Source organism: Plecotus auritus (genome assembly GCF_963455305.1).
Source record: "Plecotus auritus genome assembly, chromosome: 8".
Taxonomy (NCBI): domain Eukaryota; kingdom Metazoa; phylum Chordata; class Mammalia; order Chiroptera; family Vespertilionidae; genus Plecotus; species Plecotus auritus.
This window is the reverse complement of record NC_137782.1, coordinates 71427113-71443972: the sequence shown is the minus strand read 5'-3', so window position 1 is coordinate 71443972 and position 16860 is coordinate 71427113.

The window sequence follows — 16860 nt, the reverse complement described above, 5'->3', positions numbered from 1 at the left end:
ATTCTACCGTTGTAGCATCAGAAGCTATACAGTTGAATGCTGTCAGTATTCTCACAGTTTCTGTCTTGCTCCAGGGATAGTGTTTGATTATACTGAAAAATTTCAGCTGATAAGAACCAAATCAGAATCTTTAAATTGAATTTTTTTTAATGTTGAGTGTCAGAATCACAGAACATACACTTATGCGCGTGCGCGCGCGCGCACACACACACACACACACACACACACACACACACACACTCAAACCCATGCTCAGCTCCATAAATTTGTAGAAAATAAAACAAAACAACAAGAACTAACACTTTAATGAATTTTTCTGGGATTGTGCTGAATGAGACTCATTCCAATGACTTCTAATGTCTCTACTTTTATAGTTACTGTATTAAGTTACATTTAATTCTCACTTAGCTATAAATCACAGGTAATCTTATTAGGTACAATAAAGTTCAATTTCATATTTGCATATATACAAATATAGTGTGTATGTATAGAATAGATGTGTGCATACGTGTACATATAATATTACATAATTATTCTATTACATCCTTTCCCAGCATCCAATGAACTGAGGTCTGGTTCATTGAGGAGCTATATTTGGATGCTAGCAAAAGACATCTCAAATGTGAAGAATTTAAATAAGATAAAGGGTTATGTTCTATTATATAAAGGAAAACAGGTGCTCTGGTCTTGGATCACAGCTTTATTGGCCTCAGGATCCCAGCTTCTTGTCTCTTTCTGCCCTGCTACCTTTATCTCTGGTCACCTCCTTGTCCCAAGATGACTATTAGAGCTGTGTGCATTCTAAGCACGAAGAGGAATAAAGATGGGAAAGGCAAAGAGTGGGCCTGCCAGCTGAGTCAGCATCCATGAAAGGGTAATTAGGAAGGAGGGACATGGGGAAGGTGAGAGGTAGGCTTTTGTTTTCTTTTAAAAATATATTTGTATTGATTTCAGAGAGGAAGGGAGAGGGGAGAGAGAGAGAGAGAGAGAGACATCAGTGATGAGAGATTGGCCTCCTCCTGCATGCCCACACTGGGGATGGAGCCGGCAACCTGGGCATATGCCCTGATCAAGAATTGAACCATGACCTCCGGGTTCACAGATCGACACTCAACCATTGAGCCATGCCGGTTGGGCAGTTTTTGTTTTTGTTATCTAACACATAAATCATATACCACTTGGGCAGCATAGTGTCTTACTATGAAATTTAACTATTGTTTCTGTTTCCTAGAACCTGACAATGTAAAATTTGATAAGAAAGAGATAAGCCATTGAAAGATTTCTGTGATACCTATATATAATATTAACTTTTAAAAAATAATACTTGCTAATATAGTAACATTGGAATTGCCAGTGGAGAACATTGTCAAAGCACTCTCTACAGAGACTATGGTGGTAGTTCTGGTTTTGCACTACTGAAAACTGGACTCCTTATTAATTTACATCCCCCCTCATCCCACTTTGACCCAGTGTTTCTAAAGAATTGACTACCACAAAGAAATTGCCTTTCATAAGTAATAATTAATGTTTTCCAATTTTGCATTAGCCTAAGATCTGTATAAATTTTGATCAATGAGCTTGTCATAATATTCTATATAAAAATACCATCTATATTAATAAAAGAGAAACATGTAAATTGACTGTCACTTTGTGATGCCCACAGCCAATCAGGAGTGAGTATGCAAATGAACCTGACAAAGATGGAAGTGACCCCACCCCCCGGCCACTCCGGGCCTCTGGGCAGCGAGCCTTCTCAGGACCTCCCTGCTGCGCTCCACACCTGTCAACTGTCCTTGCAGCCTCCCTGTGGCCCAGCCCCCAGCCTCAGAGGCAGCCCTCTGATGCCTGAGGTCGTAGCTCCTGGTGTCTGGCTTCTCCCTCTACTCCACCCCTGCACCGCTGCTCTGGTAAACAAAACCCTAGCGTTGGAGCAGCCCCGCAGGTGCAGACACATGCAGGAGCTCGCTCGGTGCACAGTTAGTGTGCCTTAGGAGCCCCGGGCCAGCCAAGGGGCGATGGTGGTGGCTCAGCTTTGTTTTGAATAGATCAAAGAGGCCACCTACACAGTAACCCAAATTATCAGATCTCCCTCCTCTCTATCTTGCCAAATCCAGAGGGGAGGGGCAATGGGTGTGGAGGGAAGGAGGATGGGTGGGCAGGAGGTGGAGGGTGGAGGAGGAAGAGTATGAGGAAGGGGGCCAGTTGCATCCCACTTTCACAATGGGAAAGTGAAACGCACTAGTGCACCCAACCTCTCCAGTCCTCCCAGCCTGCCTCACTCCCCCCACCTCTTCCCCTCAATGCCTCCCTGGGAGTGCCAGCGATGCACAGGGGAACTCTCTGGAGAAGGAGGGCGAGGAGGAAGCAGCGCTGGAGCGTGCAGGCCTTGCCACTACCGCTGCCACTGCACAGGCTGCCTGAGTGAGCCTGCGGTGTGCCAGCAGCCAGGAGAAGGAAGGCCTATTCTTGCACGAATCTTTGTGCATTGGACTTCTAGTATGATATAAAATAATATAGTATATGGTATATGATAATATAAATATAATATCATATTGACCAAATATATTTATAGTGAAAAGCAGAATTATATTATTATAGCTTGTAAAGCATATATCATATTGAGTTGACATATCAAAATATTAAACTATCCTATCAAATAAAAGAGTAATATGCAAATTGACCGTAGCTCTACTATACCCACAAGCCATGCCCACCAGCCAATCAGGAGTGGGTATGCAAATTAATCCAAACAAGATGGCTGCAGCCATGGAGAGAGCAGGAGGCTTGGATTTCCCCGGCAATGAAGGAAGCCAAGCTCCCACAGCTCTGGCCTCTGCTCAAGGCTACAAAGTTTCAATTATAGAAGATAAATAAATCCCAGATACCAGGGCCTCCTCTTGGGTCACCAAGGTGTGGTAGGCCTGCAACCACCACAGGCCCCTCACCCAGGCCGCCCCATGTCCCAAGGGAACCCCCACCCTAATCTGGGACACCCTTCAGGGCAAACCAGCCGGCCCCTACCCATGCACCAGGCCTCTATCTTTTTTTTTTTAATTTAATAAATCTTTATTGTTCAGATTATTACAATTGTTTCTCCTTTTTCCCCCCATAGCTCCCCTCCACCCGGTTCCCACTCCACCCTCTGCCCTTTACCTCCCCCCACTGTCCTCATCCATAGGTGTACAATTTTTGTCCAGTCTCTTCCTGCATCCCCCATACCCTTTCTCCCTGAGAATTATCAGTCCACTCCCTTTATATGCCCCTAATTCTATTATATTCATGTTTATTTTGTTCCTCAGATTTTTAAATCACTTGATATTTAGGTTCACTTGTTGATAGATATGTATTTGTTGTTCATAATTTTTATCTTTACTTTTTTCTTCTTCCTCTTCTTAAAGAATACCTTTCAGCATTTCATATAATACTGGTTTGGTGGTGATGAACTCCTTTAGCTTTTTCTTATCTGTGAAGCTCTTTATCTGACCTTCCATTCTGAATGATAACTTTGCTGGGTTGAGTAATCTTGGTTGTAGGTTCTTGCTATTCATCACTTTGAATATTTCTTGCCACTCCCGTCTGGCCTGCATAGTTTCTGTTGAGAAATCAGCTGACAGTCGTATGGGTGCTCCCTTGTAGGTAATTAACTGTTTTTCTCTTGCTGCTTTTAATATTCTCTCTTTGTCTTTTGCCCTTGGCATTTTAATTATGATGTGTCTTGGTGTGGTCCTCTTTGGATTCCTCTTGTTTGGGCTTCTCTGTGCTTCCTGGACTTGTAAGTCTATTTCTTTCACCAGGTAGGGGAAGTTTTCAGTCATTATTTCTTCAAATAGGTTTTCAGTATCTTGCTCTCTGTCTTCTTCTGGCACCCCCATAATTCTGATGTTGGTACGCTTGAAGTTGTCCCAGAGGCTTCTTACACTATCTTCAACTTTTTGGATTCTTTTTTCTTTTTGCTTTCTCAGATGAGTGTTTTTTGCTTCTTTGTATTTCAAATCTTTGACTTGATTCTTGCGGTCCTCTAGTCTGCTGTTGGGTCTCTGTATAATATTTTTTATTTCAGTCAGTGTATGTTTAATTTCTAGTTGGTCCTTTTTCATATCCTCAAGGGTCTCGCTAAATTACCAGCCTTTTCTAGGATATTCTTGAAAAGCCTTATAACCGTGGTTTTGAATTCTATATCCAGTCGTTTGTTTTCCTCCATTTCTTTCGTTTGTGATCTGTTTCTTTGCCTCCACATTTTCGTTGCTTCCCTGAGTTGGTAGGGTAGCTTTGTGTGCTAGGTTTCCTATATGGCCCAGTGGGTCGGCCTCCCCAGTTAACCTGAGGTGGACACTCTTGGTGCACCCCTTTGTGGACTGTGTGTACAGCCTTGTTGTAGTTAAGTCTTGATTGTTGTTGGTATCACTGGGAGGAATTGACCTCCAGGCCAGTTGGCTGTGAGGATCAGCTGCGTCTACCCTGGGAGAAGTTCAGTGCTGGAGACAGCCTTATAGGATTAGACTTGCAAAATTGCAAAAGCCTCTGTGCTCAGCTTGGATGGGGCAGAGTCTCAGGGCGGCGCAGACAGTCTTGGCTTCCCGTCAGCCTTGCCCTTGCGCACGTGCCTCCAGACCTCTGCCTTCCGCGACTCCCCTGAGTTTCCGCCTGACAGTCCAGATTCCCCCTGTAAGAGCGTGGGTCCCCAGGGGCTCACCCAGAACTGGGGTTCAGTGCAGTCAGGAGTTTCTGACTCCCTTCCACTAGGGAATGCCTGCTGCAACCTCAGCATTCAGCTTTCTCTGTGAGCACTCGCGTGCGCGCACATGTGCACCTCCAGAGCCGCCGTGGCTCCCCCGGTCTCCGAGTCTCTTTACCTGACAGTCCAGACTCCCCCTGTATGAGCCTGCGTCCACGGCCTTTCACTTGGAACTGGGTTTTTATGCAGTCGTTACTGGGGTTCAGTGCAGTCGGGGGCTTCCTTCCCCCTCCCGCCAGAGAAAGTCAGCCAGGCACTCAGTTGCCCTTCCTCTCTGCACGTGTCTCCATACCTCAGCCCTCCTTTGCTGCTCCTCTGATTCTCCGTGAGCTTTCCTCTTTCCTTCTAGTTGTAGAATTTCCACTCAGCCAGCCTTCCTGTGGTTCTGGATGATGTCCATTCTGTCTTTTAGTTGTAGTTTTGAAATTGTTGTGCAAGACAGCAGTTTAGGTGCTTACCTATGCCGCCATCTTGGTTTTTCTCCCCAGGCCTCTATCTTATCTAATAAAAGAGTAATATGCAAATTGACCATCACCCCAACACACAAGATGGCCACCACAAGGTGGCCAGCAGGGGAGGGAAGAAGGGAGGGACCAGGCCTGCAAGGGAGGGCAGTTGGGGGCAATCAAGCCTGCAAGGGAGGGCAGTTAGGGGTGACCAGGCCGGCAGAAGAGGGAAGTTGGGGGGGACTCAGGCCTGCAGAAGAGAGCAGTTGGGGGGTACCAAGCCTGCAGGGGAGGGCAGTTAGGGGTGACCAGGACTGCAGGGGAGGGCAGTTAGATGCAATCAGGATGGCAGGGGAGCAGTTAGGCATCAATCAGGCTGGTAGGGGAGTGGTTAAGGGCAATCAGGAAGGCAGGCAGGCAGGCAGTTGGGAGTCAGCAGTCCTGGATTGTGAGAGGGATGTCCGACTGCCTGTTTAGTCCCGACCCCCCTCGTGGGGTCCCGGATTGAAGATGGTGCAGGCTGGGCTAAGGGACCTCCCCCGCCTCCCATGCACGGATTTTGTGCACTAGGCCTCTAGTATTTTATAATTAAAAAAATCTGAGTCATTCTTTTATTCTATCAATCTTATCACCGTCAACAAAATGAGAGAGGGATGAAAATTCATTCAACCTATTCCTTTTCCCAAGTTCATTGATTTTAATAAGTTGCATGGTCCCCACACACATTGCTCATAAAAATATTCTCTTAGCAATTACGGAAAGATGTTGACCCCAACAATCTTCCAGTTTTCAAATATGGTAACAGGAGTTTTTCATTTGACATGTACACAGACATGTGACTTTCAGCCTTTAGCGGTTGGAAATGATTTTCTAGGAATATGCTATTAATACTCATCTATTACATTTATAGGTTTCAAATAGTTGAATACAGGTAAGGAGACTACATGCATCTCTGTCTCTCCTGCTAAGACATGGTGGTTATACGATGAGAATCTATTCCAGGATGTGTATCGAAGTACAGTGATTTCCTTTCAATGTTGCCTTTTAGATAATGCTATCTTTCTGGTCCAGCTTCCAGTATATACATGAAGAATTGCATTTCATTTTAGATGTCAAGAGCTTTTCCTCCTAATAGAAGTCTAGATTCTAAACAAAATTGTACTGTTTGAGGTCATTTCTATTCTGATTCTTAATCTCTAAAATCAGAGATTGGGATAGTTTGTCCAGTTTACTCTTGCTCATGTGTTCCAAGGCCGGCTATTTCTTAATCCCTGCTGGAGGTTACTGGTATACCCCTCTGTCTATTAGAGCATAATTTCTAGTATTTATTACCAATCTTTTTTCATCATTATTTTGGAAATATATTTATGTTTACATGGGAAATACTGTGGCATAACTTAGTTTTTTGTTCATTAAAAGGACAAGTTTTAGTTTCTATTAATTATATGCATAGCATTGATATAGTGTGCAGTGAGACAGACATAAGCAGAGCAGGAATGATAGGCCAGGCACAGAAGGTCACCAGGGCCCAAAACCACAGGTGCCTAGCAGCAGGCAAAATTGGGAAAAAAAACCAAAACAAGTATTGTAGGGTGAAATCTTGCCCCTGGTGACCTTTTCTCCCCTAGCATATTGCTGGTCTTGCGGTTAGATGCCTGACCTTTCATATCACTGGTCATATGGCTGGAACCCTCCCCTGAGCATTCCTCTCCTGGAATGCCTCTAGTCATGTGGCAGACCCCTTTAAAGGAGGAACAAGGGGGTGCAGAGAATAGCTTGCATGACTCCCATACAAAGCCCTTGCAATACCACTTCCTTAAGCATTAATCCCGCAGGACAATGAAGTTCTGACCCACATTAAATAATCTTAGGAACAAAGCCCCAGGTCTGTTGACCACAGAGATAGAGTTTTAGTCAAACTAGAGATAATATCTGGGCCTCAGTTTAGTTTCAGCACCAGGCCCAGAAAAGTAGCATAAACAGACAAGTAACTCCATGGTGGACATCAGGACCAGCTGTATGACTCCCTACCCTAGCACCAACCAATCAGTAGAGATCTCGACCCTGAAAGGACACCCCTGGAAAGATGATGAACATTCTAATGAGGTCCTCCCCAGAGACCTCCCCTAAAATCAGCCCAGTTGGCTCACTTCTTCTATAGCTCATTTCTACCTCTGTGATTTTATAAATACACTTTTACTTGTATTTGAGTTCTTGGCTCTGAATTCTTTCTTAGCCAAACTCAAGGACCAATGTCTAACTTTGTCAGTAGCATCTGGTGCCATCCACCATTAACAGTATGAAATAGTTTGTCTTAAAGAATAGTATTAAATGAATGGCTATTAAAAGATAGGCTATTCAGTAAATGATGGTGAGATAATCAGTTAGTTATTTAAAAAATAAATAATTTTTTACCATAAAATATATATATATATGTATATATACATATATATATACATATATATATAAATCTTACTGATATATATATATATAATATCCTATATAATAAAAGGCTAATATGCAAATCAACCAAATGGTGGAATGACCGGTCACTATGATGCAAACTGACCACCAGGGGGCAGACGTTCAATGCAGGAGCTGCCCCTGGTGGTCAGTGCACTTCCATAGGGGGAGTGCCGCTCAGCCAGAAGCCTAGCTCATGACTGGCGAGCGCAGCGGCGGTGGCGGAAGCTTCTCCTACCTCTGTGGCAGTGCTAAGAATGTCCGACTGATTGCTTAGGCCTGCTCACAGGGAGCAGGCCTAAGCTGTCAGTTGGACATCCCCCAAGGACTCCTGGACTGTGAGAGGGTGCAGGCCAGGCTGAGGGACCCTTCCAAGTGCACGAATTTTATCTTACTGATATAGTATATATATATCAGTAAGATTGGGATACTATATGCAACTTAGAACAACAAAGTTATCATTTTTGATCACACTATGTGCCCATCATGTGTTGCCTGGGTCTCTTTGTTCCACCTTCAGTCCCTGGCCCAGGCTGACAAAGCAGTTACAGTTAGAACATAGTTGGTTGCTCTGCCAAGGAAAAGAGAAATAGCAGGAGTCATGCATTGGCAATTAAATGTTCCAATGCCAAATTGACAGTCATCACTTCCACTAACTATTCATTGGCTGGAACTAGCCACATGGCCCTTGCAATATTGTTCTTTATAAGAAATGTATATTTGTTCATTTCGCTAAGAAAATATATTTCTCATATGTATCTGGTCATGGTCCACAGTTCCTGGCTCACAGCTCCCAAAACTCTTAGAATTTTCTGAGTGATAACAGCAAGGGGAGCATCTTTTGTTATGATATTTGGTCTCTTGTCCTCCATTCCTGAAAATGCCTCAATGCTATAAAGGTGAAATGGGTGTCTTGTTATTCATAACAAGGTTCTTTCCACCATGTGGATTTATATAAATGAGGTGACTTTTGGAAAGCACTTAAGGAGGGCAGCTGGTTGCCAGGGAAACCAGAGGGGTGAAAATTTCAGTCCCTCCTATTTCCAGGGAGGAAAGAAGGGTTAGAGGTTGACTAAATCATCAAACGTCAATGATTTCATTAGTCATGCCTGTGTAATGAAGTCTCCATAAAAACCCAAAAGGAGGGGGTTTGAGAGCTTCCAGATTGGGGAAGTAGAATGCTTACACATGCCACTGTGCCATTTACTCTTTTCTTCAATCCATCTTGTCCAGTTGAAAGGATTTATTTAGCAGCACATTCTTATTTGGGCTTTGCTCTGAGATGGCTTCCTTTATTTACTTGTGTTAACAAGGAGTATGACTGCTGTGCCCTAGATTTGATCCTTGCAAAGAACTGAGTTTGAAATGTTCTTTATCGTTCAAACACCTTTTAAAATTCATATTTTATTGATAGGATTTGAGAACCAGTAGTCACCGTGCACTCTACAAGTACAGAACTTTTTTGTTTGGGACCTCTCCCTTTGTATTTCTTCATCTGTTTATTTGTATCCTTTAATATCCTTTGTGTTTTTTAAAATATGTTTTTATTAACTTCAGAGAGGAAGGGAGAGGTAGAGAGAGATAGAAACATCAATGATTAGAGACAATCATTAATCGACTGCCTCCTGCATGGCCCACATTTGGGATTGAACAGGAAACCTGGGCATGTGCCCTGACTGGGAATTGAATCGTGACCTCCTGGTTCATAAATTGACACTCAACCACTGAGCCATGCATGCCAGGCTCTTTAGTATCCTTTGCAATACACAGATAATCTAGTGAGTAAATGGATCTTCTGAGTTCTCTGAGCTGCTCTAGCAAATTAACCAGACCCAAAGTGGAGCTTGTGGAGCCTCCAATTTATAGCCAGTTGGTCACAAGCATAGGTAGTAAATTGGGTTTGCAATTGGCTTCTGAGTTGGAGGGAAGTCTTGTGGGACTGAGCCCTACATCTGTGGAAGCTGATGCTAGCTCTTAGTAAATATTGCCAGAATTGGGTTGAGTTGAATTGTATGATACCCAGCTGGTGTTCTGAGCATTGCTTGGTAGTGTCTGGGGAAACCCCCCTCCACACATTGGCATTAGATATCAGAACCTAAAAGCCCAGAATTAGCAGGGCCCCATCCACAAGGGAATCAGAGCATGCAAATGTTTTCATGTGCCTTGAAGGGACAGGCTGGATGTATTTGTTGAACTAAATATTGATCTAATTTTTCTCCTGAAGCAAAATAAAATAAAACTATTCCATTCCTAAGGCAGAAGAACAAAAAAATCCCATTTAATAATTGCATTCTGTTCAGCATCCAGGATCTCCACTCAGTGGAGTCCTAGCGATATGAAGAAGCTTCACATAGTAGGTGCTCCAGGTGACAGTCCCAGCTGACCCTAGCCCTTGAGACATCCCAACCAGGTGCCAGATATGTGAACGATTAGCCTGTAGATGATTCTAGCCCTGATCCACTCATCTCATATCATCTGAGGCCCCACATCATAGAATAGAGTCAAGTCATTCTTGCTTGCCTTGTCCAAATTCCTTACCTACAAAATCCATGAGTATAATAAAATGGATGTTTATGCCACTAAATTTGGGATGATTTGCCATATAGCATTGACTAACTAGAACAGCACACCTTGGGTATATCAGCCACATGATTTTACTCTTCTCTCCAATCCATCTTGTCCAGTTGAAAGGATTTATTTAGCAGCACATTCTTATTTGGGCTTTGCTCTGAGATGGCTTCCTTTATTTACTTGTGTTAATAAGGAGTGTGACTGCTGTGTCCTAGATTTGATCCTTGCAAAGAACTGAGTTTGAAATGTTCTTTATCATTCAAACACCTTTTAAAATTCATATTTTATTGATAAGACTTGAGAACCAGTAGTCTCTATAAGCATTTCAAGTCCTCAAATTTCTGGACTTTCTCTTTAGAGAATATTTTTTCTCCTCTCTATAAACCAAGTCTTTATAACTTATATATTTTTCTTGTAATAATTCACCCAATGTAGCAAATAGTAGCCGACTCATGCTACATACTTTGCTTTCAAGTTCCTTCCCTTAGGGCTACATATTCATTAAGTACATGATCTGCCTTCCAAGTTATTAAAAGTGACATGAATAGCAATGGTTTTGCCACTGCAAGGCATGAATTTTCATCCTTCTTGCCTTTGACAAAAGTTTTCCTACCACTCACCCCCTAACAAAAACACCCAACATTTTTTTCCTTCTCTAATATAATTTTTTAAGTTAGATTATTGGTTGGACTATTCTGCAGTAATACAATCTTCAAAATTTCAGTGTCTTAAAATGACGAAGGTTTATTTTTGCTAACACTACTGAGCCATTTTGAACTGGCTCGAGGCTCATGCTCATGTTTGGAACTCAGGCTGATGGAGGAGCCACTATTTGGAATGTTGCTAGTTATTGTTGGAGAGGAAGAGAGAGCCCCAGACAGTCTCAGTCTGCAATTAAGTTCTCTGTCCCAGAAGTGACACATTATACTTCCACCCATGGTTCTCTGGCCAGAACAGGTCTCATGCCCCAACCTTACCACAAGCAAATCAGGGCACACAATCCTAAGGCGGGTCTGGAAGACAAAGAGACCTCTTTGCTGAAGAGAAATAATGACTACCGCAGGGCACGCAGATCAGTTCCAGATGGAGAATGCCTTTATGACCTTTGGAGGATTTCCTAAATAAGACTAAAGAGCCCAAGCCACCACTAAAACTACTGATAAATTTGACTCCATTATAAAATTTAATTTCCGTAGGATAGAAGACCCATGATGAAAGAAAAAGCATAGACTTCAGTTTTTGAAAATATTGTGGATTAGATTTACTAAAAAATGTCACAAAACACCTACAGATGAGAGATAAAATTTGAAAAGCATATTTTATAATGTGTTGCTGAAATGCACAAGAAACTAATGGCTATTCTCAAGAAAGCCAAATAGGTAAATAAATAAACACACCAAAAACCCCCCCACAAAAAACACACAAGAAACTTAAAAACCAAGCAAAAGCCCAGCAGGCTGGTAAATGATCCTGAAGCCAAAGGTTGTCCAAAGGACATCTATTCAGCCCTGTCCCTTGAGTGTTTTGGAGTTTATAGCTACATGGCGTGAGGCGACAAAGCCTTAGGGACTCCTATATAAAGATGGGAACCTGAAGGACCACACGACCAGTGAAAGAACAGTGGGAGGAAGTATACCTTCCTGCAAGGAAAATCGCTGTTGCCACATACTAGTTCTGGGATAGTAGGATAAAACAAAACTGAATCAGTAATTGGTGACCAGTCGTTAGTGGTCCAATGATTAGTCACCCATATTCATACTGAGTGATCCAAAATACGTCAATTCAAATCATCCTGCTGAAGTACTTAATAGTTATTTTAAGTATAACACACATGTTTCTAAAGGCATCAAAATGTTCCTAAAACAGTATGGAATAAACAGACCAAATACCAGGGGAGAGCAGGAGAGCAGAGCAGTAGGCAGAGTCCTAAAGCTCCTTTCCCCCCGAGGGCATGTTCTGCACCCTTTATTGGAGCTCTATTTTAATAGCCTCAGGAGTCTTGGGGGAAACAGAAGGCAAACCTTACCACTTTCAAGGGGGATCCCCAAAAGAGGTTAACTCAAGGTCCTGAAGAAACACAAGTAAACTCCTTGCACCCCTCCTCAACATCTTCAGGGCACTCCCAGGAGACTGCTTGCAAAATCCTGCCCTGTGGCACAGCATGAAAGAGGGGGCCTTTCAGAATTCTGTAACACTTGCATACCCTTTCATCCCAGCTTAAAGCCAAGAGCTCAGGGGGAAACACTTTCAGTGGGTGAACTAGCAAAAAAAATACACCTAGTGAGAAGCAACTTGCTGGCCAGGCCTTGGTTCTACTTAGAACAGGAGGGGGAAGAAATGAGGGAAAATAAGAGAAGGAGGAGGAAGAGGAAAGAAAAGAAGAAGACGACCAAGGAAAAGGAAACTAAATTAAAGATAAAAACAAAGTGAAAGAAAGGAAGGGGGACAGGGAGGGAGAGAAAAAGAAAGAGACTGAGGAAGGAAGGGAAAGAAAGAAAATGGAGAATATCTAACCACATGCTTTTAATCATGCAGCTTTGAGGCTGACATTGGCATTATTTGTATGTGAGCAAAAGTCAAAAAGTTAGTTAAAATGTGCCTTATACATGTATAACCACAAAGTATCTGTAAAAAAAAAATCACAACTCTACCAGTCAATAACAACAAATAATCAAGTACAAAAAATATCCAAGGACATGAGCGAGCATTTCAAAAAGTGGAAAATTAAAAGGCCAGTAAACATATTAAAAGGTGATGAAAGTCACTAGTCATCAGGAAAGTGAAAAGTAAAGACACAGTGAAATAAGTTTACCCTGTAAGAAGCGCTCTCTGTGGCTGTCTGGGATTTCCTGGTGGTTTAGACATTGATGCTTGCCATGTTGTAAACAGCCCCTTCTAGTGCCTAGAATGGTGGAGATGACTAAGATTCTACCAACTCTACACCTCATTGAAAAAGAAAAGCCTCGGAGTCTGCGCCATCTTGATCCGGAAAGTGGAGCTTATCGGAAGCCTGAGAATCCACAACGGCGGCACCCCAGGAACAGCTGCGAGCCCCAGAACAACGCTCCCCAACTGGCGCAAACACACGGGTTCAGAGGAGCTCTACACTCCACCACGGAAAGGTCAGATTTCGCCTGGGATAAGGTGAGGTCTCTGGTCCCGGCGGGAGAGAGGAACGCGTGTTTTGCGGGAGCTGGAGGACCAGGGAAGTCTGTGCCTAGAAAAATCCGTGGCTGTAGGGGCTGGCGTGATCTGTGATTGTGGAAAGGGGTCCTCAGAGCTGCTAAGAGAAGGGCACTCTAAAAAGCAACCCATTTTGATCTGAAGTGCAGGGACACCCTAAGAATTTCAGGCAGTCCAGACTTACGCGCAGCCCCTGCGTTCCCTGGGTGCGCAGTCCCGGAGTTCGCACAACTGGGCTTTTTCCTCTTGAAATTCTTGCTTCTGATTACTAAGCCCAATACATAGGATCACCCAGTTGGGGACACCCTGGGAGACTGCAGGGGAAAGTTGTTTTTCTGGAACCTGGGGATCGGAGCAGGGAGTGACCATCAGAGAGTCAGCTCTGAGGGAGCCCACTCCCACAAACCAGTAGCGAGTGCCACAGGGAAAGAAGGCTCTAACACTGCCTAGAGAGGCCATAGATAGACCCGGAAGTCAATCCAGAAACACTGCCACCCAGGGGCTGAATCACAAATTGACTCTTGTGTAACCAAAAATAAAGGAATACGAGAAATTAAGACACACCGCCTGCTTAAAATCAGGACTGGCTTACAACACCGAAGAGCAGTGGATCGCAGGGAACTGCAATACTGTCTGGACTGAGAAACAGGCGTGCCAAACAGAAAAACAGAGGAAGTGAATGACCTTCACTACCTCACATTTTATTTTTACCTTTTATTTTTTTATTTTTTTTATTTTCATTTTTTGCATCTTGTAATCAAGAAACTTTTTTTTTCTTTTTTCATCACTTGATTTTACCTTTTTAATTATTACATTTTTATTTTCAATCCGTATTATTACTACTGCTATTTTATCTTTTTTTTTTTTTTTTTTTTAAGTGTCATCTTATTTTCTCTTCATTTTATTTTGGGATTAGGGTTCTACATTCTATTTTTATCTTTCCTTTAGCATCGTTTTACTCTATCTCAACTCTACCTTTAGGCCATCACTCTCTTCCTAACCTCCCCCTTTTCAGTGTCCTGTTTATCTTACCCTTTTACTGCTTTAGATTTTCCCTATTCTTTCTGTTTACCCCTTGTTAAAATTTCACCCTACTTACATATCTAATCTCCAATCCCCTGCTCCAAGTCACATACACCTCTCCCTTCGCTGTCTGAGCTATCCATAAACTTGTCCTTCTCTCTGTCCTTTTGTGGTTGTTTGCTTGAATGTAGATTATATCGAATTTTTATGCTTTTTTGTGAGATTGTTCTGCTTATTCTTCTTTTGTTTATTTTTTTGTTTGTTTTGTGCTTCAGCTTTCCCTTGCCTCACGCCATATTAGCTGGTGTTGTAGTTTGTATTAATCCCCAGGCACTTGTTGCTGGCATTTGCTGGGATTAGTGATTGTTCTATTGGAGTTTTATCCCCAATATATATAGTCTGTTCCCCTTTCTCTCTTAGTCACTTTCTTGTCTCTCTTACTTTATTTTTTCTCTTTACTTTCCCTTTTCCCAATTTCATTTTCTCTTTCTTTCTTTCTTTCTTTCTTTCTTTCTTTCTTTCTTTTTTCCTCTTCTTCTTTCTCTCCTATCACCTAATGTGCCTTTCTCTGGTGGTCACCTTTATTGGAGGTTATTAATATCGTGAATACATTCCTGTTCAGTGCCTTGTGAGTTGTACCTGGTAGTGCTGTATTTTGTGCCTTTAAATCAACCCAGGAGAGAGAGAACTACATAACCAGACACCCAGAGAAGAGAGACCATGGGGAGACAAAGAAGCAGCCCGCATATGAAAGAAAAGCAGGCATCACCAGAAAAGGAAGTAAACGAAATGGAGGCAAGCAACCTTCCAGAAAAAGAATTCAGAGAAATGGTCATAAGGTGGCTGAAAAGAATGGAAGACAAATTCGACAATATGAGCAAGAACCAAGAGGAAATGAAGAAGAACCAAGAAGAAATGAAAAATGACATCGCTGCTGTAAAGAACTCAATAGAAAGCATCAAGAGTAGACTAGAAGAAGCAGAGGACCGCATCAGTGAGCTAGAAGACAAGATGGAAAAAAATACCCAAGTAGAGCAACTTCTAGAAAAAAAAATTAAAAGGCAGGAGGAGAGTCTAAGGGAACTTTGGGACAACACGAAACAAAACAACATCCGCATAATAGGGGTTCCAGAAGGAAAGGAAGCTGAGCAAGGAATAGAAAACCTCTTTGAAGAAATAATGACAGAAAATTTCCCTGATATAGGGAAGAAAAAACCCACACAAATCCAAGAAGCTCACAGAGTCCCAAGCAAAATGAACCCCAAAAGACCGACGCCAAGGCACATTATAATTAAATTGGCAAACACCAACGACAAAGTAAAAATCTTAAAAGCCCCGGATCTTCCTGCACAAGGGACCCTTTCCTTCTGAAAGGTTTCCTGTGTTCAAATTCAGGTCCTGTCCTGGTCTTTTGGTTCTGAGGAGTGGGAGGTACAATTTTGGTTCCGAGTGCAGCTGGCGGTTCAAGTTCTCTCCTCTGCGCATGCTCTGGTTGCATGGCTGGCAGTTTTGGCCCATTGTCTCTGAAAGGCAACTCAGTATCTTGTTCGAAACAGAATAGGACCATGTTGAGCTGGTTCTGCGGTTTCAACTTCACTGAGGCCTAGAGAGGAGTTTTACAGAAGTTATTGTCTCTGAAACAATGTGTGGTATTTACATGTGCAATTAACAAAAACTGTTCTAAATTCCAACCACTACTTTTAGTTCTCTCCACTAAGAGATCAATTAAGCAATGTGGGGACTACATGTTAGTGTATCCTCAATGTGGTACTCCATCCAAATCAGCTGTTGGGTTGCAATAAACAGAAGGAGAGTGGAATTCATTTAGTTTTAAAATTCAGGCCTCTTTAAAACAAAATACCTCCTTTGCTCTCCATCTTGCCAAAGTGTTACTGGACTAAAGGGGTGTGGATGAAAAAGGGGCCACGTACTAACCCTGATAAGCTCAGGGGAGGCCTGCATGGGGATCCTTACACACTCAGAGACCTGAGGTAACCACATAGGATGGTCTGAAATGAAAACTACTTAACTACTAGTAAACGGGTGTCATGGTGGGTAGTCATGTCTTAGGCAGGCATATTCCTTGACAAAGGTCAATCTTTACCTTAACTGAGCCCCTCTATTGTCTTTTTTACATCTAAGATAACATACCTTTGGAATGTCTGAATAATCTTTTTTTTTTTTCCAGACCCTGCGCACAATCTCCCACCAGAGGGAAAAACCACTTAACCTTTCGTTATCCTGTTCCTTGCATACCACCTCTATGCACTGTAAATGTTAGTTAACCCTCCTGTACCCACCAATGTAAAAGGAAATGTCTCTCCATTTTACTTTTTATCCAATCCCAGAGGTTTCCCAGCTTTTCTTTCTCCCACTCCCCTAATTCATCACCAGTGGATTTCATATAACCCTCCTCAGGCCTCTTCCTTTGGTTGTGAT